A 5,000-nucleotide genomic window follows, 5' to 3' on the forward strand; every position below is an offset into this window, starting at 1 on the left:
ACGATACATAGCAGGATATCTCAAAAAGTTGTGGCTGGATTTGGACGAAACTTGGTGGACCGGTTGGGTGTCTGACAAGGACAAATAGATTTGATTTTGGTGAAGATTCGGATTCGGCTAGAAGAATATTTAAATGATTCTTCACCATTGGGAGATGGGGCAAAAAACGATACATAGCAGGATATCTCAAAAAGTTGTGGATGGATTTGGACGAAACTTGGTGGACCGGTTGGGTGTCTGACAAGGACAAATAGATTGGATTTTGATGAAGATTCGGATCCGGATCCGGCTCGTAGAATTTTAAAGTGATTCTTCACCATTGGGAGATAGGGCGAAAAACGATACATGGCAGGCTATCTCAAAAAGTTGTGGATGGATTTGGACGAAACTTGGTGGACCGGTTGGGTGTCTGACAAGGACAAATAGATTTGATTTTGATGAAGATTCGGATCCGGATCCGGCTAGTAGAATTTTTTAGTTATTCTTCACCATTGAGTGATATGGCCAACCAGGCGGAGGTGTTCTATGCTCTCTACTGAGTGCCCTTCTCGTTACATGTGCCACCAAAAGTGAATGGTTTCACCGAACTCTGTTACTCGCAAAATCGAAGATTTTTCAAGTACAGTATATTGGTTGGTTGACTTTATTATTCTGCCTGTCTGTTTGTTTGTCTGTTTTTGTCACTCGCCTACAGTTCACAATTCTAAACCGATTGTCATGAAACTTTACTAAGTCGCAGAGGTAGTCACAACTGAGAAGCCTATTGATTTTGAGGTCAAAGGTCATCTTGAGGTCAAATTTCTAAAATCGTCGTTTTTCATCAAATTGACTTGAAGGTTGAACAGCATTTGCATATTGAGTCACTGAATTGGGAAATCAACTATTTTTTAGGTCCAAAGGTCAACTCAAAGTCAAACTTCTAAAATCATCAGTTTATATCTGAAGAATCATCACTTGTCATCTGATTAACCTGAAAATAAATTAAACAGCATTTGCATAGTGAGTGCATCACTGATTTGGGAAAGCAATGATTTTTATGGTCAAATGTCATCCCAAGGTCAAACTTCTAAATTCATCATTATTCATCTGAAAAATAATCAATTTTTATCCGATTCATCTGGGCTATGATTAAGATGTCAACTTCAATCTTGATGAAATGGACAATTTGATGTTTTCATGGCAGCTTTTCTTTTTTGGTGGTGGGAGTGTATTTTGCAAGTATAGCGACGCCTTTCTTGTTTGTCTTTTTTTTTTCTTTTTTTTTTTTTTTTTTTTTTTCTTTTTTTTTGTATACAAGATCGAGGCTCGTGAAAGAGCTAACATTAATCACACAAAAAGACAAACCGACACACAAAACACAAAAAACAAGGGGAGCGGTAGACAAGATGGGGAGAGAGGGGGAAGGACACAAAAGAGAGGGGGAAGGACACAAACACAACATTTGAGAGCAGGGACATCGGGAGGACTTGGGGGGAGGTGGGAGAGGTTTAAAACATATGAACACTGCAAGGACTCTGGGGTGAATTACCGGGGGTAGAAAAGATCAAGGTTTTCGATGGGGGAAGATAAGAGATGGTGGTGAACAGCTGTTTTAAAGACCTGGAGGGAGGAGTGGGATTGAAGGGAGTGGGGGAGTTTGTTCCAGAGGCGGGAGAAAAGGGGAATGAAAGAGTGAAGGTGAGCAGAGAGCCTAGACTTTGGCAGTTTAACCAGAAGAGGGTTGCAGGCAGATCTTGTGCGACCTGAAGGAATATTGGGGGGACAGAGCACAGAGAGAGCTGGGGGAGCAAGGCCGGAGAGGAGTCGGTAGAAGACAGAAAGACCACCAACCTGCCTGCGGTGAGTGAGTGAAAGGCCCTCGGCGTTGACTACATCGCAGGAGATTCCAATGATTCTGAATGCTTTGGCCTCAACAGCGTGAAGCCGAGCAAGGTGTGAGGCAGGAGCACCAGCCCAGAGGGGGGAACAGTATTCCATTGAGCTGCGGATGAAAGCCTTGTATGTGGTGAGGAGCTCAGGTGTGCCAAGGAAGGACTTAGCACGACGGAGGATGCCCAGTCGGCGACTGGCTTTGGAGGCCAGCTTGGAAATGTGGTTTTCCCAAGAAAGATCATGGCAGATAGTGAGACCCAAAAGCTTGAGCGACAGAACTTCTTGGAGAGGATTGTTGAGAAAGTAGATGGGAGGGTTGTCCAGTCGGTCCTTTCGGAGAGACATTGTAAGAGTGTGAGATTTGTCAGGATTGAAAGACATGTTCCACTTGTTTGACCAGTCTGTGATTTTGTCCAGGTCTGCAGAGAGTGAGGAGGCTGCAGACTGCCGATCTGAGGGATGAGGAATGGAGCGACAGAGAGTAGAGTCGTCAGCAAAGAGATAGAGAGGATTTTCAAGAGAGTCAGAGAGATCATTGATGAAGACCAGAAAAAGCACAGGGCCCAGAACACTACCTTGGGGAACTCCAGCCTGAACAGGAAGAGGAGATGAGAGAAACCCATTCAGGGCCACACGTTGACTACGACCAGAGAGGAAGTCCGCCAGCCATGCGTGGAGATTTCCATGGATACCAAAGGAGGAGAGTTTGGAGAGCAGAGCAGGGTGCCAGACCGTATCGAAGGCACGTGAAATGTCAAGGGAGACAGCTCTAATTTCCTGTTTGGCATTGAGGACCTCCATCCATTGTTGAGAAAGCAGAAGCAGCATGTCCAGAGTAGAGTGACCAGGTCTGAAACCAAATTGATGATCAGAGATCAAGCCATTGGAGAAGAGGAAAGATTTAATATCTGAAGCAATGATGGATTCCATGACTTTGCTGATAATTGGGAGAAGGCTGATTGGTCTGTAGTTGCTGGGATCTGTTTTTGCACCTTTTTTGTGCAAAGCGGTGATGTTGGCTGATTTCCAAGCAGATGGCAGATGACCTTGAGCAAAAGAGAGGGTGAAGAGAACAGAAAGAGGGAGTGAAAGAGCAGAAGAACATGATTTTAGGACCCGTGGGCTGATGCCGTCAGGACCAGTTGCAGAATCAGAGTCGAGGGTTGACAGAAACTTTTCCACCTTGTCAGGAGGAAAGGACACAGAGTCCAGGAGCAGCTGGGTACGACTGGGTATGGTGGGTACAGAGAGGGATGGGTTTGGGACACAAGATTTAGAGGCAAACAAAGAGTTGAGGCATTCAGCTTTTTCACGTGCGGAGTCAGCCATTAAGCCGTTTGAGGTGAGGGAGGGGATGGAGGGGGAACAAACACCAGAAACAGATTTGACGAGACGCCACCAGGATTTGGAAGAGGGAGACAGATAAGAGAGTTCGTTCTTGAGAATGGTGAGATATTGTTTCCTGGCTCTCCTGAGGGTGGACACACAGTTGTTTCGGGCTTTGTGAAAGGAAATGAGATTTCCTTCCGTTGGATTTGCTTTCCAGGAGACGAAAGCAAGTTGTTTCAGGGCAACAGCCTCACCACAAGATTCCGTGTACCATGGACGGGAGGAAGGGTATGACAACTGAAGACGAGATGGTATAAATCTGTGCATGAGAGAGAGCAATTTACTTTGAAAGAATTCCCAGGATGAGTTGATGTCAGAGGCGGTAGAGATGGGAGACCAGTCCAGATGATTGATGGCTGCTTGAAGACCGTGCCAGTTGGCCTGAGTGAAATGCCAGACTCGTCGACGCTGAGGAAGCTCTCTGAGAATGGTCAGAGAGATGTCCACTTTGACAAGCACATGATCAGATGAGCCGATTGGAGCAGAAGAAGAGCAGCAGACATTTTCAGGGAAGTTTGTCATAACCAAATCCAGAAGAGAAGATGCTCCATTGACTGAGATCCGGGTCGGGAAATTGACAGATTGTGTCAGTCCCAGTGAGTCGCAGAAGTCCTTTGCTGAAGAGCCATGGCTGGTGAGAGAGGTACCCACACCCAGCCAGCTGGCATGGTGACAATTGAAATCACCACATATGAGGAAGAGAGAGTTGGGATGGGTAGATAGAAGTTGGTCCATATTATCAGACAGTGAGATGTAGATGGAGTCATCGCTGATTGGTGGACGGTACAACACGCATATGAACAAAAGGTGGGAGCGATGGGGAAGCCGTAACCAAAGGTATTCCTGGGGGTGAGGTGGAGAGAGGGCAGTGCAGGGCGAGTGAGGAAGAGAGTTTTTTATAAAGATAGCAACCCCACCTCCAGGACGAGGCTCAGGTCTATCATACCGGAGGAGGGAGTAACCTGGGAGAGATACCAAGGCATCAGAGACATCATGAAGGAGGAACGTTTCTGTTAAGCAGATCACATCTGGTTTGTCAGAAGCAACCTGTATGGAGAGGTCAGTCAAGTTTGAGCGAAGGCCCCGGATGTTTGAGGTCCATACCGTTAATGAAGAGGAAGGGGGAGCATCGGGTCCAGAACAGGGGGGGGGGGGGGAGGGGTAGGGTAAGATGTGGAAGAGGAGGAAGAGGTAGGGAGAGCTGTTGAAGGTGTGTCAGAGATTTCAGAATAGCTTGGAGAAAGGGAAGAATGGGGCAGACAAAAGGTTTGATGGAGATTGGGTGAGGCACAGTGAGGTGTTATTTGAGGAGGGGGAAGAGCAAGGCAGAAGGTTTGGGGAGATGAAGGTGAAAGTTGGAAGGAGGAAGAAGCAGGGAGGATGCTTTGAGGAGGAGGGGTGAGAGGGGAGTCTAGGAGGGGAGGAGCGAGGCGAGGGAGAGTCTCGGAGGGGAGGGGTGTGGGGGGAGTTTAGGAGGGAGGGGAGGGAAGGGGCAAGGGGGGAGATTTGAAAGGGATGGGTGATGGGGAGGATTTGGAGGGGAGGGGTGAGATTGGATTTTGAAAAGTGTACGATTCATGGGAAACAAACATTTTTTGCAAAATGAGTTTGAGACCTTCGAGTCAAAAATACGTTTGAGGACACTGGGGGAGGGGTGGAGTTCTGGATAGTTTAGGGAATGTAGAAAGGAGGATCTGTAAGAGATGGTATTATATATATTTTTTGGAATGAATAGATTT

Source organism: Myxine glutinosa, chromosome 12 (genome assembly GCF_964187855.1).
Source record: "Myxine glutinosa chromosome 12, kmMyxGlut1.1, whole genome shotgun sequence".
Lineage (NCBI taxonomy): Eukaryota > Metazoa > Chordata > Myxini > Myxiniformes > Myxinidae > Myxine > Myxine glutinosa.